The sequence below is a fragment of the Ceratotherium simum genome, chromosome 33 (assembly GCF_057802395.1).
Source record: "Ceratotherium simum simum isolate JZ-2026a chromosome 33, ASM5780239v1, whole genome shotgun sequence".
Lineage (NCBI taxonomy): Eukaryota > Metazoa > Chordata > Mammalia > Perissodactyla > Rhinocerotidae > Ceratotherium > Ceratotherium simum.
Window position 1 is genome coordinate 27289713 of NC_141932.1, and position 17131 is coordinate 27306843.

The 17131-nt window shown below is 39.0% G+C and overlaps 1 protein-coding gene and 1 pseudogene across 5 annotated transcripts in view; one reads left to right on the forward strand and one right to left on the reverse strand.

Annotated features, from left to right (window-relative positions):
* Positions 1-321: 321 nt before the first annotated feature.
* LOC147912914 (uncharacterized) lies at positions 322-3222 on the reverse strand (annotated as a pseudogene).
* Positions 3223-7179: 3957 nt separating this feature from the next.
* The window catches only part of LOC101394099 (uncharacterized), a 42702-nt gene continuing 32750 nt past the window's right edge, over positions 7180-17131 (forward strand). For 2 of the 5 annotated variants that reach the window (XM_087422209.1, XM_014794828.2), the window contains exons 1-3: positions 7302-7870; positions 8686-8745; positions 12552-12637. The gene's annotated coding sequence lies outside the window, so the exon portion shown is untranslated. The other 3 variants (XM_087422210.1, XM_087422211.1, XM_087422212.1) reach the window with 3 other exon arrangements.

Consider the following 17131-nt stretch of genomic DNA (forward strand, 5'->3'; position numbering starts at 1 on the left):
CATATTGAAAGCTACAAAGCTGTACAAGACTCTTGACCAGCACATCACCACTTAGTACATCTCATTGTAAGAAATAGCTCAGCAAATACTGGTCTTTGATGTAGGGAGAAAAGAGCAAATTATTTTTAAGATTTTCCAACCCTATATTCTACAGATACCCAGTTATGTTATGTTTCCAAAATTCTTTCAAAGCTTATGGTTTATAGTGTTCAATAAACCTAATAGCTTATAAAAACTTCTAAAAAAAAATACACCTTCAGTATCTGATTGGAAAAGGAGACCACTGTTACATTATTTCTTTTTTTTTTTTTTTTTTTTTTCTTCAGGTGTACATCATTGTACTTCTATTTCTGCATGGACTACATCATGTTCACCAAAGCATTATTTCTATAGGTAATGTAAATCCACCTTTCTTTAACTACGAAAAATTTTAAAAACACAAAAAATAGTATGAAAAACGTGTATTATTACTACATAGAAGTAACTGATATTTTATATTTCTTTGTAGTTTTTAAGTAACATACAGAAATTTAGATGTGAAGCCAAAATCTCCTTCAACCATCATCCTGATCCCATTCTTCTCCCTCCTTCCTTGTCCCCAAGAGCAATCACCATCATGAATTTCATGTACAAACCTCCAATCCCTTTTTATACCTTCACATACATATCTATACTCATAACCAATATACAATATGTTGTTTTTATTCCAATTAAAGATATCATTATATTATGTGCATCATCTGCCCTCTGATTTTTTTTTTTCACTCAACATCATGGTTTTGCGATCTCTCCCTATTAATACATATACAGTTTGTTGCAGTCAACTTCATTAGTCCATCATATAGCATTTCCAGTTTTTCCCACCCCAGCATCTGGCTGCTAGAAATCATGCTAACGGTTTTTGGCTACCAGAAATCACACTGAAAAGAACATAGTGGTACACATCTCCCTGTGTATATGTGTCAGAGTTTCTCTAAGGCATAATACTAAAAAAATAAATTTGGGGGTGTAACTTTAGGAAAATCTATCCATGTTTATTAAGTAATTTTCCTAAAGTTTTAGATATTTTTGATTTTTTCACATTGGATTTTTCTTTTTTTTAATGTAAGATCTAAGGCAGGAATCTCTCTCTCTCTTTTTCTACAGAGAAAGCCAATTGTCACCTAAAACATTGTCTAATTAGTCATCTTTTCTTCACAGAATTGGACTGTATCTAGGCTTCATATTCCATTCCATTCATCTAATATCTATTAATGCCTAATACCACAAAGTTTTAATAATCACAACTCTATATCAAAACATTGTATCATCTGACACTATTTATTCCTTTTCAATCCTTAGACCTCTTCCTCATCTTATGGCGTTGGCTCTGGCCTCTAGGATTACCCTGACTTGTCGTGGTGATATTAGGCATCCAGGTCCTGTCTCTGACATTATTTAATGGGAATGTTTCCAAAGATTTGGCATTAACTATGATGTTCACTGAAAATTTTGTTGGACACAGGCTTTTCATTACATTAATGTTTCTCCTTATAAGAATATTCTGATATCTCAGATATTGTGAGCTCCTGCTAAAGGTTTTCCTACATTCATATTGTTTTACCCCAGAATGAATTCTCTGATGTGTGGGTGTAAATTCCTACTGAAGGCTTTGCTATATTCAAGGCATTCACATGATCTTTAGTGAATATGAATTTTCTGATGCCTAATGTGGTGTGATTTCTGACTGAATGCTTTCCCATATTCGCTACATTGATAAGGCTTCTCACCTGTATGTGTTCTCACATGTAGAGCAAGAGTTGAGAACTGAGAGAAAGCTTTCCCACGCTGATTACATCCATAGGGCTTCTCCCCTGTGCGACTTCTCATATGTACAGTAAGAGATGAGCTTTGAGAGAAGGCTTTCCCACATACCTTACATTCATAAGGCTTATCACCTGTATGAATTCTCACATGTACAATAAGTGATGTGATTTGAGAGAAGGCTTTTCCACATTTATTACATTCAAATGGTTTCTCTCCTGTATGAATGTTGTGATGTTTAATAAGATACTGCTTCTGGCTAAAAGCTGTTCCACATTCATTACATTTAAAAGGCTTCCCTCCAATATGAATTTTCTCATGCTTTGTGAGATTTGATTTGCTGCTAAAGGTTTTCCCACATTCTTTACACATATAGGATTTTTCTCCAGTATGCATTTTCTCATGTTTAATGAGGCTTGACTTCTGAATAAAAGCTTTCTCACAGTCATTACATCCAAACAGTTTCTCTCTAGTATGACTTTTCTGATGGGTAATGAGATTTTTCTTTCTGAATGAAGGATGTTCCACATTCCTTACATTTGTAGGATTTCTCTCCAAAGAGCAATGTGATGCTTAGTGAGGTATTGCTTCTGCCTGAAGTCTTTTCCACATTCATTACATTCAAAGGGTTTCTCTCCCATATGGGTTTCCTCATGGTCAGTGATATTAGATTCGTGGCTGAAGGCTTTCCCACATTTCTTACATGAATAAGATTTCTTTCCAATATGAATTCTCTGGTGACTTATGAGGTTTGACATCTGAACGGAAGCTTTCTCACATTCATAAAGTTTAAATTTTCTCACATTCTCTGAGGTTTAGCTTCTGGCACAACAGTTCTCCAAATTTGTTACATTCATCAAGTTTCTCCACAGTTTGAATTTTCATATTCAATTAGTATGAATAACTGACTGAAGGTTTTCCAACATTCCTTACAAGTAAAGGTTTCCTCTGCTGCATTATTTCTCTAGAAACTAATAAGATGGGGCTTGTGAATATAAGATTCCACATAGACAAAGTTCGTAGGGTTTCTCCCCACTGTGTAGTCTCAGGTATTTGATGAGGTTTACTTCTGAATCTCTTGTTTATACAGATTTCACTTAATGGGGGTTACTATAAGATAGGATGAGTTATAATATACTTATTATATTCATAGCATTTCTTTCTTACATAGATTCCTTCATCATATGTTATGTCTAAATTAAGTTTTCAACTCTTTCCCAGTGAGTCACACTGACACATGCCTCGTCTTGAAGAAATAATGTCTGAACTCAGAGGATATGTCTTTCCAATTTACTCACATTCACTGCCTTTCTCCTCTGTTTTTTCTTGGAGACATATACAATTTGACTCTCAAGTATTTCAGTTGCCTCTACATCTGCTTATTAACTTCCAAGATTTCTTCTAACATGAAGTACAAAGAATAATCATTACAAATTAATATGTGAAAATTGCTTAAAAGACTGTTTAGTATGTAGTAAGTATGCAAAAAACTATTATTGTAATCATCATCATCACTTAAAAATCTGTCTAGTATTATATTATTAATAAAATTTCAGATATTTGCTATTATGGGGTAGACTCTTCAGTTTCAGACCTAAAGAATCCCCCAGTATGACAGAAATTCCAAGTGCTAATATCCACTGGCCCCTAATTTTGAGAAGGAAACTCTTACAGAGGAACTTTGGGTAGAAAGCTGACCTTTGATTAGTATGTATAGCTTTGAATGCTTTTAAATTAACCTTCCATAACTCAGAAATCAACAAAATGAAGAGAACACAAAATGAGTAAGTATCAAATAGGATGAAACAGTGAGTTCATAAAAAGAGTCTATTTAGATGACTAGACAGAGGTTAGAACAACCAAAGGGATAAACACAGAGGACACAGTGTATTAAACATAGCAGACTGACACATGCATTTATTTTTGCTTCCTCCAGAAACTTCATTAAAGTTATGTAAATAGGAAGGTGGGACAATACAAATTCACAAGAAAAAAGAGAATTGCTATAGTTGATGAGATATGTCAACAAATTTTTCAAACATGGCAAGCAGATGGAAGACTGTCAACTGAGAGCACAACCAAGAAGCGCAAATAAAGGTGCCTGCAGAAAAGAATGCCAATGAAAATAAGCTATAAACCAAAGAATCAAAACGAAAATAAGCTATAAACCAATCACTACAGCACCTCATGGACTAAAGGAATCAAATGCCTCCAATGGTGGTGATAAAGCATGGAGCTGAAAAAAGGATTTACGAGTAGTTTGAAACTCATTACCCTCACCCCAACTCAAGCCAAGTGATTGCCACCTGTGGTAGTTCTGAACTATGTCCACAAATTTTTTGATACTCTCCTCGGCCTCCCACTTTGAATGTGGGCTGGACTTAGTGACTCACTTCTAATGAACAGATTGTGGTAGAAGTGATGGGATGTGACCTCTGAGCCTAGGTCATAAATGGTACCATGATTTCCTGACTATGTTCTCTCCCCTTCCTGTATCACTTGCTCTGGGGGGAAGCTATTAAGCCAGTTGTTATGACACTCAGGCAGTCCTGTGGAGAGGCCCATATGACAAGGAACTGAAGCTTTCTAACAACAGCCAGCAAGCAACTACCAAAAGCCTTATGAGTGAGCCATCTATCTTGGCAGCAGATGCTCCAGTCCCAGTCATGGCTGGCCAGCAGCTAGACTGCAACCTCATGAGAGACCCTGAGGCAGAATCACCCAGCTAAGCTGCTTCCAGATTTGTGACCCTCAGAAATGTTGAGACAATAAATGTTTGTTGTTCAAAGCTGCAAAGTTGTGGGTGATTTGTTATGCAGAAATAGATAACTAATACTCTACCACACCACCCTGACAAATAATAGAATATTTACTCTCTAGAGAAATTGAATGAGAGAAGCTTCAGACACAAGGATATGAAGAAAAGCAGACGGCAGGAGAGGCAGCAAACTGAAATCAGGGGGATTAAATAAATGGTGGGATCTCATCACTGTTGGACCCCCAAAATTCTGGTAGTCAAGAAACGAGAAGAAGCTTCTCTGGAGAAATGGAACAACCCAGAAGAAAACCTATAACACTAACATTTGGCGGCTGACAAAGAAATGGCTGAAATCTTGACCAATATTTCTATAGTGAAGCTTACAAGTCGACAAGCCCTCACTACATATATAGATATGACAGTCATCTTTTTAGTGCATTACTAATAGAGCATGAATGGACATCTATCAATCAACTAGGGAAAACATACTAATATGTAATTGTAATGTAAATGTAAACTTAGCAATATGAAAGACAGATGAAAGCAATAAAAAAAAAACCTTCTAAGGAAATGGATATAGGAAAGGAACAGAAAAAGACAAGAAACCCTGCCCAAACCTCCCTACAATAGTGCAGAGAGATAAGAGAAGATATTACATCAAGGAAACAAATACCAGGTAGTATAAAATCTGCTCTTGGAAATTAAAAATAAGATAGATATTATTAAAATTTTCATAGCAGATATGGGAAACTAAGTTGTGGAAATCACCCAGTTGTGGAAAAAAAATAAAGAGTAAAAAAATAAGGTAACAAAAGATGAGAAAGATAACAGATAAAATCAGGAGTTTCAACATCCAGCTCAAAGGAGTGCCAGAAAAAGAAAGAGAAGAAAACTGAATGGAGGGAAATTTCAGAGAACAAATATAAGATTTCTGAAAATATAGGTCATGCTTCTTCAAAATAAAGAAATCCCACAGGGCCCGGCCCCGTGGCCGAGGGGTTAAAGTTCCGCGCACTCCACTTTGGCAGCCTGGGTTTGCAGGCTTGGATCCTGGGCGTGGACCTACTCCACTCACCAGCCATGCTGTGGCAGTGTCCCACATATAAGGTAGAGGAAGACTGGCACAGATTTTAGCTCAGGGCTAATTTTCCTCAAGCCAAAAAAAGAGAAGACTGGCAATGGATGTTAGCATAGGGTGAATCTTCCTCAGCAAAAAAAAAAAGAAAAAGAAAAAGAAATCCACTGTAAAATGAACAAAGACTCATACCAAAGTGCACATCAGTGAAATTTCAGAAAACTAGTTATGAAGACAAGATCTTAAATGCTTCCAAAAATAAAGAATAACAAAACACAAATCAAATTGTCATCATACTTTAAGATGAAAACTGTAAGCTAGAAGACAATCGTATAATTCTCTCAAATTCTAAGGGAAAACTATATCCAACCTAAAATTCCAAACCTAGTGAAGCTATCATCCAAAAGAGGTAGAATAAAGTCATTTTTAGACTTGTAAGGGCCCCAAATTTTTACTCCGAATTAACCTCTCTCAAGATGCTAATGGAGGATTTTTTTCCCTTTTTTTAACAAAAAATGGACTAAACCAAGAAAAAAAGAAGACATAAGCTCCAGGAAACCAGCAATCCAACACAATAAAGAGGTGAAGGAAATTCCCAAGATGATCATGTGCTGGTTACCGTTTTTCAGTCCCACAATGAACCTTCTATCTACTTCTCTGTAATACTAGGACTGGGAGTCTGGAAACTACATTTCCCAGGCTCCTTTGCCAGTTGGCTCCCTTTTATTTATTCATTGATAAATCCAACATACTCATTAATTAACTCTACAGTGGAGAAACCTCATGGGCACCATTTAAACTAAGTAATAAAAGTTAACATCACCAGTAATGGAATATGACATTGTGTGTCTCCTGATAGGATAAACTGAGAAGAACATAGCATCACTTATGGGGTATTCCTCCCCAAAATGTATAAATGATGAAGAAACATCAGGTAAACCCAAATTGAAGAACATTATAGAAAATAACTAACCTGTACTCTTTGAAAATGTTAAGATCGTGAACACGTGGAATAAACAGAAAACGAAGAGTAAGGTGGTAGATTTAAACCCAAATATTTTAGTAGTTTCATTAAATGTACAGAGGAGAGTATGAGTATACTTGGGGGTCTGGGACAGATAAAACCAAACATCTCCTAACAATAAATTACTTTGCAGTCTTCCTTCTTGCTTTAAAAGCATGTTGAATTTGCATTCTAATCCATAATAAACATGCCCATTTTAACATAAAAACCCGTTTATGTTGTTTATCATATAATAGTTTTTTTCTCCTGTCAACCGTCAAATAAAATTGATGCTCCAGAAAGATGCTCTCTTATCATTTTAATAATGCCTAACATGAGGCTCAGAGGTTAATGTCTGATACACAGACACAACCCTGGTCTCCCAAATAGGTAACCCATGTTCACATACACCCAACACCCAGTCACACCTGCGGCCACAGCTCAGCATCTTCGGACTCTGCCTGGCCTCCTCCTCACTTGAGGGCGACACACACACACACACACACTCTCCATCCGAGATCGTCATTCCTTCCCTGTCGCCTCCTCGACCTGGTCCAGAACGAGACAACCAGGTTCCACCTTCTCTCGCACCCTCAGCGCTGCGCGGACCGAGGCCTGGACTCACCGCTGGACACAGATAAAAATGTCAGGTCGGTGTTTCATCCCCTCTGCATTCCGAGGGCGAGCTAGAACCCCCAGGAATCTCCCGGGCGCGGCCGGTTGGGTCACGGAGGCCAGCACCAGGCCTGGAGCTCACAAGAGCCAGTTCGCTTGCATTCTGGCCGGACTGGCTGCTTTTCTAGCCTGGACTACATTACCCATAGGCTTTGCGGCTCGAAGCTACTTCCGCCGCGAACTGGTCTTCTCGTCTTGTGCGTACCGGCGATAACCGAGCTGCCGGGGATGAGTGGGCCTGGCGCCTCTAGCCAGCCGACCGGCGCCATCTGCGAGCCGCTCCGCGTCGGGGCTTTGCGGTTCTGTTTGGTGCGGAGAAGCTGTAGATGAATGCAAGCCCAGTTTCTGCGCTGCGAGGGGTCAGGAGGCTTGTTGTCCGCCTCTGGACTACATTTCCCAGAGGCCTCTGCAGGCGACCCTACGTCCCGCGGGATTTCCGCTGCGTCTGTACCAGGTGGCGGGACCGTTGGCTCCGTGAAGTTAGGTGCTGTGGGGCCTCTGGGGTCCGGTGCAACTTGGCCAGTTTGGACCGTACCGGAACTAGGGAAGGACTAGGGTGAGGAGTCTGGATCCGGTCCTTTCGTCTCTGGAGCGAGCTAAAGAGAGGAGATCGTGTGTGTGTGTGTGAGTGAGAGAGAGAGAGATTGTGATTGTTACTGTGTGTCTTCGTGGCGTGTGATTGTGACTGTATGTACTGAACTCTGGGTGATGGAGTGGGCTGCTGGTGTCCGTGTGTGTTCCCAGAATGGGTGATGGTGACTGCAGGACTGTGCGCCATTGTGCATGGGGATGCACAGGGTCGGTGATTGTGCAGTTGGGACCGTGTGCCCGGGTGGTGAGTGTGTGGTTGTGTGAATGTGTCAGCGTTGTGTGTGTGGGAGTTGGAGGTCTGTGACTGTGTGGTGTTGGGCGCCTGTGGCTGTGCAGGTGCGACTAGTGTGACCTTGGTGAGTGTGTGTGGGAGATTGTGACTGGTTGTGGGGCAATGGGTATGTGGGTGTAGGGAGGCCTGTGGCTGTGCGATTGGGACCTTGTATGGCCCCTAGGTGTGTATGTGGGATTATATGTAACCAGGTGACCTGGTACAGCACTGTGTGTGCACATGGCGGGGGGTGGGGGTTGTGATTGTGCAAGTATGACTTCACCACTCTGTACCCAGGAGACATCTGTGAGCTCATAACTGATTCTGGCCCTTTCCTGTAACTACATTTGGCTGGACTCTTCAGTCTTCCCTGATCTTCCTTTGCGTGTGTGTGTGTGTGTGTTTGTGTGTGTGTGAGTGGCCAGGGGCTGGAGGAAGTGTGTGTTCCAACCTGGTCAGTTGGGATTTCAAGAAAAGCCAAGTGTCTCATCAATTTCTTCTTTCCACAGTTCTGTCACTAAGAGGAAAAGGGAACAATGGTTATTGAACATCCGAAAGCCAAGATCAAGGTGCTGTGGGGTTTTTTCTTTCTTCCCTGAAATCTTTCTTGTTTTCCAGGGCATAACTTTTTTCCCTCCTCTGACAATTCCTGACTACCAAAAGCCCGTTCAAGAGACCTTGTCCTTGGTATTCCCCATTTTGAAACATAGTAGGGGCCTTGGGATTAGACCCAAAGACCCAGTTTCCTGTCTCTCCCTTCCATCTTAGTGTTAATTTGGCAGTTTTTCCAGAGTGCCAAATCTCCCCTGAGATCTCTGCTGGCCTAGTGAGGCAAATACAAGAGCCTATATCCTAACAACCAAATTGTTGAAAATACGATTAGTGCGTATGTAGCATCACACACCACAGTCCTGGTATTGAAAGCCGTGCAACTTATGGGATGGTGTTGGTTAGTCTCAGTCTAAGTAGGTGATGAGATCTTTCACTTTGCCAGTGTTTTTGGAGTAGGAAAGAGTTTTATACCAATAGGCCCAGGGATTTGCCAGGTAGTCTGTGAGTAAACACTTGGACCAGTTTCCGCATCTGTTTTGAATTAAATGCTCAAATGGTCCTCACTGGGATTCTCAACGTGGAATCCATGGACTCCATGGGAAGGAAGACTGTAATGATACTCACTAAGGGTTACAAAAAAGGTAGAACCGTGGATGGATCTACAAGCAGAGACTATAACACCTTGGGACAACTTTTGAGATAATAAATCCAAAATTAGTTTTCATAAAAAGGGAAATTTTAATTAAATCCTACTAAAATGTAGCATTTTATGCAGATACTTAAAACTATGCTTGAGGTAGAGCATATGCGTTTTCATTTTTATGACTAACATTAAGCAACAGTAAAATAAATGGAAATACTTATGAAATTGTTATATTTAAATCTCCCCCGTATTTTTTCGGAAGAGAAGTATTTGTAAAAGGGCCACAGGAATGTGAAGTCCTCAGAATGATGAAGCTTCAGAGCTCTCAATTTGCAGCTCAGTAGATCTCAAACCAATTCTTAGCTAGAGTCACACTCTTCAGAAGTTCCCTGGAGAGTCACGTGAAGGACAAAAGATGTCTTAAAAGGCAGATTGTGAATAATAGGGGAAAGCATTCTCAATCAGCAGAGCGAGGCTCCTTGACTTAGTGTCACGTCCTTGAAGAAATCCCTCTTAATAGGATCTAGCCATTTTGTCCTCCACCTGGCAAGCAGGTGATGCCCACATCCATGAATACTTCCTTCCTCTGAAATGGCCAAGGCTTTCTTCCTCTCCAGAGGCCTGTGCTGTCATATTGCCCTGGTGGGAGTGGTGATGGGGAAGGGGCGAAGAGAGGGGAGTTACAGTGATCAAAACATTGTAGGTGGACAGCGTGTACCCAGAATGGCTTAGGTGCTGGTCGACATGCTAGACTTCATACAGCAATTAATTAGATTATAAAACATCCACAGTTGGGAATTCTAGCTAGACTTAATTTATTAGTGGGAGCAAGGGGGCAGTTCCAGATAGTGTAGAGAAAGTGATAAGCCTTTGCCCAGGTGAGGGAGAGGAACTCAGAAGTTGGAAGACGTGCATGTGACAGTTCAGCTGGTCCACATCTAGGCCACAGTCATCTCTCATTTGGTCTGCCGCAGTAGCCTGTAACTGGTCTCTCTCCTTCCTTCATTGCCTGCCTAAAATTCCTTCTTAACGCAGCAGCCAAGGTGATTCTTCCAAAGTGTAAGTTAGATTATGTCATTCTCTGACTTAAAACTTTCTATGGCTTCCCATCTCAAAATAAAAGCCAAAGTTTCTGCAGTGGCTTATATAGCCCTATGTGGTCTAGCTCTCTGTTACCTCTCTGACTTTATCTTCTATAATTTTTTTCGTAACTTAATTCTGCCCCCTCTGAATTTGAGCTTACTGATTCCCTGCCTGCAATTTTCTTACTCCCAGTGTCTGCATCACGTATTCTTTCACTTCTTCAAGACTTTTCTCACATGTCACCAAATTGGAAAAGCTTCCCTTGACTACCCCATATAAAAATAGCATCTCAACCACCATACTCCTATCCCTCTTGTCCTATTTTATTTTTCTCTATAGCTCTTGTTACCATTTTTTTACTGAGATATAATTGATATTTAACATTATATTAGTTTCAGGTGTACAACATAATGATTCAATATATGTATATATTGTGAAATGATCACCTCAAGTCTAGTTAACATCCATTACCACAGATAGTTACAGATTTTTTTTTCTTGTGATGAGAACTTTTAAGATCTACTCTCTTAGCACCTTTCAAATATACAATACAGTATTAACTATAGTCACCATGCTGTACATTACATCCCCAGGACTTATTTATTTTAAAAACTGGAATTTTGTGCCTTTTGACCCCCTTCACTCATTTCACCTACCCTCCACCCTGCCCCCCCACCTCTGGCAACCACCAATCTATTCTCTGTGTCTATGAGTTTGGTTGTTTTTTTTTTTTAGATTCCATATATAAGTGAAATCATACGGTATTTGTCTTTCTCTGTCTGACTTATTTTCCTTAGCATAATGCCTTCAGGGTCCATCCGTGTTGTTGGAAGTGGCAAGATTTCCTTTTCTATGGCTGTGTAGTAATCCATTGTATATATACACCACATTTTCTTTATCCGTTCGATCATTGATGGACTCTTAGGTTGTTTCCATGTCTTGGCTATTGTAAATAATGCTGCAGTGAACATGGATGGGGGTGCAGATATTTTTTTGAGTTAGTGTGTTTGTTTTCTTTGGATAAATACCCAGAAGTGGAATTGCTGGATCCTATGGTAGTTGTATTTTTAATTTTTTGAGGAACCTCCTTTCAGTTTTCCAGTGGCTGCACCAATATACATTTCCACCAGCAGTGCACAAGGGTTCTCTTTTCTCCACATCTTTGCTAGTGCTTATTATTTGTTGTCTTTTTGTTAATAGCCATTCTAATAAGTGTGAAGTGATATCCCATTGTGGTTTTGATTTGCATACCAATTTTTAAATGTATTTATATCCCATCTACAACAAAATCTAAAGTATATCTCTGTGGTGTCCCAAGGACGGTGAGGGGGTGGACAGGGAATTTAGTATTGTTTATTACTGTAGCACTGGCAGGATAGGCTATGCCGTGCTGCGTTAACAACTCCTAAATATCAGTATCTTAACATGGCACGTTTATTTCCCATTCATGTTACAGAACCATCATGGGCTGTGTCTATACTCTTCCTTTCTGTCTAGTTTGTGTGGCCAGGTACTCAAGGCCTTGCGGTTTCTGGCATGGGTTGGGCAGCCCCTTCTTAGATTTGATAGTTCAAAATATAGCCAGGGAGAAGCCAAGAGATTCTATATCTTGAGCTTGGTGTATATTAGAAGCCTCTGGAAGTCTTTGCTTAGGAGCTGAACATGTGCAAGTATAGTGGGTGTCTAGCTTAAGGACTCCAGCTTTGACTTAGGCTGTAACTTGGGTAACTCTGCCTGGGGAAGCTCGGCTGCACCTGCAAAGGGGGAACTGTATGAGGCCATGTTATTGTTCCCATCTGAGGTCCAGATCAACATCTTAAGATAAGGGTAATGTCTGCCTCAATCCCTCCTGCAGAGGTGCTTGGGCCCCTCTCAGTGCTGGAGCATATCTGCCCTGAATCCCTCCTGCTGTTCTTGGGTTCCACGAGTTTAGGGAAGGGCTGGGATTTGTATACACCCCTTTTAGTTCCCATCAGAGACTGTATGTGTGTGTGTTGGGGTGGGGAAAGTAGGGGTAGGCAGCATAGCAAGGAAATTGGAAGGGGGATGCGGAGTCCTTTTGGGCCTCTCTGGGAGTGATTTTTTCCTTCTCCACAGCTGCTTTCTTGGGATGCTGTACTTTTCCAAGAGAGGAATCCAGAGAAATACAGCTCAGGTTTACAATTTTAAAAGCCATGCTCCAGGTGAGTTATTTCTTCTCCTTTGAAATATAGTCTTTTTTTTTTTTTAACAACACACATTTTTCTTTTTTTAAAATTTTTTTGTTTATTGTGGTAACATTGGTTTATAACATTGTATACATTTCAGGTGTACATCATTATACTTCTATTTCTGCATGGATTACATCATGTTCTCATGTTCATCACCCAAATACTAATTACAGTCCATCACTACACACATGTGCCTACTCATCCCTTTTGCCCTCGTCCCTCCCTCCTTCCCCTCTGGTAACCACCAATCAAGTCTCTGTCTCTATGTGTTTGTTTGTTTTTATTATCTACTACTTAATGAGTGAGATCATATGGTATTTGACCTTCTCCCTCAGACTTATTTCACTTTGCATAATAGCTTCAGTGTCCACCCATGTTGTCACAAATGGCTGGATTTCATCATTTCTTATGGCTGAGTAGTATTCCATTGTGTATAAATACCACATCTTCTTTATCCATTCATCCCTAGATGGGCACTTAGGTTGCTTCCAAGTCTTGGTATTGTGAATAACGCTACAGTGAACACGGGGGTGCATGTATCTTTATGCATGGGTGTTTTCATGTTCTTTGGATAAATACCCAACAGTGGAATAGCTGGATCGTATGGTAGTTCTAGCCTTAATTTTTTGAGGAATCTCCATACTGTTTTCCATCGTGGCTGCACCAGTTTGCACTCCCACCAGCAGTGTATGAGAGTTCCCTTCTCTCCACATCCTCTCCAACACATGTTGTTTCCTGTCTTGTTAATTATAGCCATTCTGATGGCCGTGAGGTGATATCTCATTGTAGTTTTGATTTGCATTTCCCTGATAGTTAATGATGTTGAACATCTTTTCATGTGCCTGTTGGCCATCTGTATATCTTCTTTGGCAAAATGTCTGTTCAGGTCTTTTGCCCATTTTTTAATTGGGTGTTAGTTTTTTTGTTGTTGAGATGCATGTGTTCTTTATATATTTTGGAGATTAACCCCTTATCAGATGTATGGTTTGCAAATATCTTCTCCCAATTGTTAGGTTGTCTTTTCGTTTTGTTGATGGTTTCCTTTGCTGTGCAGAAGCTTTTTAGTTTGATGTAGTCCCATTTGTTTATTTTTTCTATTGTTTCCCTTTCGTGGTCAGACATGGTGCATGAAAATATGTTGCTAAGACCGATGTTGAAGAGCGTACTGCCTATGTTTTCTTCTAGAATTTTCATGGTTTCAGGTCTTACATTCAAGTCTTTAATCCATTTTGAGTTAATTTTTGTGTATGGTGTAAGGTAATGGTCTACCTTCAGTTTTTTGCCTGTGGCTGTCCAGTTTTCCCAACACCATTTGTTTCCTTTCTCCATTGTATGTTCTTGGCTTCTTTGTCAAAGATTAGCTGTCCATAGATGTGTGGGTTTATTTCTGGGCTTTTGATTCTATTCCATTGATCTGTGTGCCTGTTTTTGTGCCAGTACCATGCTGTTTTGGTTATTGTAGGTTTGTAGTATGTTTTGAAATCAGGGAGTGTGATACCTCCAGCTTTGTTCTTTTTTCTCAGGATTCCTTTAGCTATTCCTGGTCTTTTGTTGTTCCATATAAATTTTAGGATTCTTTTTTCTATTTCTATGAAAAATATTGTTGGAACTTTGATAGGGATTGCATTGAATCTATAGATTGCTTTAGGAAGTATGGACATCTTAACTATGTTAATTCTTCCAATCCAAGAGCACGGAGTATCTTTCCATTTCTTTGTGTCTTCTTCAATTTCTTTCAGCAATGTTTTATAGATTTCAGTGAACAGATCTTTCACCTCTTTGGTTAAGTTTATTCCTAGGTATTTTATTCTTTTTGTTGCAATTGTAAATGGGATTGAATTCTTAATTTTTCTCTCTGCTACTTTGTTGTTAGTGTATAGAAACGCCACTGATTTTTGTTTGTTGTTTTTGTATCCTGCAACTTTACCATATTCGTTATTACTTCTAAAAGTTTTCTGGTGGATTCTTTAGGGTTTTCTATATATAAAATCATGTCATCTGCAAATAGTGACAGTTTCACTTCTTCCTTTCCTGTTTGGATCCCTTTTATTTATTTTTCTCGCCTGATTGCTCTGGCTAGGACTTCTAGTACTATATTAAATAGGAGTGGTGAGAGTGGGCATCCTTGTCTGGTTCCTGTTCTTAGAGGGATAGCTTTCAGTTTTTCACCATTGAGGATGATATTAGCTATGGGTTTGTCATATATGGCCTTTATTATGTTGAGGTACTTTCCTTCTATATCCATTTTATTCAGTTTTTATTATAAAAGGATGCTGTATCTTGTCAAGTGCTTTCTCTGCATCTATTCAGATGATCATGTGATTTTTATTCTTCATTTTGTTAATGTGGTGTATCATGTTGATTGATTTGTGAATGTTGAACCATCCCTGCATCCCTGGAATAAATCCCACCTGATCACGATGTATAATCTTTTTAATGTTTGTTCTATGTGATTTGCTAGTATTTTGTTGAGGATTTTTGCATCGATGTTCATCAGTGATATTGGCCTGTAATTTTCTTTTTTTGTGTTGTCCTTGTCTGGTTTTGGTATCAGGGTAATTTTGGCTTCATAGAATGAGTTAGGGAGCTTCCCCCTCGCCTCAATTTTTTGGAAGAGTTTGAGAAGGATAGGTATTAAGTCTTCTTTGAATGTTTGGTAGAATTCACCAGGGAAGCCATCTGGTCCTGGACTTTTATTTTTGGGGAAGTTTTTGATTACTGTTTCAATCTCCTTACTGGTGATTGGTCTATTCAAATTCTCTACTTCTTCTTGTTCCATTTTTGGAAGGTTGTATGATTCTAAGAATTTATCCATTTCTTTCAGATTGTCCAATTTGTTGGCATATAGCTTTTTATAGTATTCTCTTATAATCTTTTGTATTTCTGAGGTGTCCGTTGTAATTTCTCCTCTTTCATTTCTGATTTTACTTATTTGAGCCAACTCTCTGTTTTGCTTCATGAGTCTAGCTAAAGGTTTGTCAATTTTATTTATCTTTTCAAAGAACCAGCTCTTGGTTTTGTTAATTTTTTCTATTGTTTTTTTAGTCTCTCTTTCATTTATTTCTGCTCCGATTTTTATTGTTTCTCTTCTTCTACTGATTTTGGGCTTTGTTTATTCTTCTTTTTCCAGTTCCTTTAGGTGCATTCTTAGATTGTTTATTTGAGATTTTTCTTGTTTGTTGAGATAGGCCTGTATTGCTATAAGCTTCCCTCTTAGAACTTCTTTTGCTGTATCCCACAAATTCTGGCATGTCGTATTTTCATTTTCATTTGTCTCCAGGTATTTTTTGATTTCTCCTTTGATTTCTTCATTGACCCAATCATTGTTCAATAGCATTTTGTTTAATCTCCACATATTTGTGGCTTTTCTGATTTGCTTCCTATAGTTGATTTCTACTTTCATACTGTTGTGGTCAGAAAAGATGGTTGGTATTATTTCAGTCTTCTTAAATTTATGGAGACTTGTTTTGTGGCCTAATATGTGATCAATCCTGGAGAATGTTCCATATGCATTTGAAAAGAAGGTATATTCTTCAGTTTTTGGATGGAATGTTCTGTATATATCTACTAGGTCCATCTGTTCTAATGTGTTATTTAAGGCCAATGTTTCCTTATTGAGCTTGTGTTTGGATGATCTATGCATTGGTGTAAGTGGAGAGTTAAAGTCCCCTACTGTTATTGTGTTACTGTCTATTTCTCTTTTTATGTCTGTTAATAATTGCTTTATATATTTAGGTGGTCCTACGTTGCCTGCATAGATATTTACAAATGTTATATCCTCTTGTTGGATTGTTCTCTTGATCATTATGTAGTGCCCTTCTTTGTCTCTTTTTACAGTTTTTGTTTAAAAGTCTATTTTGTCTGATATGAGTATTGTTACCCCAGCTTTCTTTTCATTGCCATTTGCGTGGAGTATCTTCTTCCATCCCTTCACTTTCAGTTTGTGAGTGTCTTTAGGTCTGAAGTGTGTCTCTTGTATGCAGCATATATATGGGTCTTGTTGTTTTATCCAATCAGCCACCCTATGCCTTTTAATTGGAGCATTTAGTCCATTGACATTTAAAGTAGCTATTGATAAGTATGTACTTACTGCCATTTTTAACTTTTTTTTTCTCAGTGTGTTAGTAGTCCTTCTCTGTTCCTTTCTTCTTCTCTTGCTCTCTTGTGGTTTGATGGCTTTCTTTAGTATTATGTTTGGGTTCCTTTCTCTTAATTTTCTGTGTATTTGTTATAGGTTTCTGGTTTGTGATTACCATGGGGTTCATATAGAGTAACCTATGTATATAGCAATCTATATTAAGTTGATGGTCTCTTTAGTTTGACCTCTGTTTGAAAGCTCTACTCTTTAACTCCTCTGCTCCCACATTTTGTTTTTGATATCACATCTAACCTCTTTTTTGTGCATTTTTATCCATTACCCTCTTATCATGGAAATGGATAATTTTTCCTATTTGTGGTCTTCTCTTT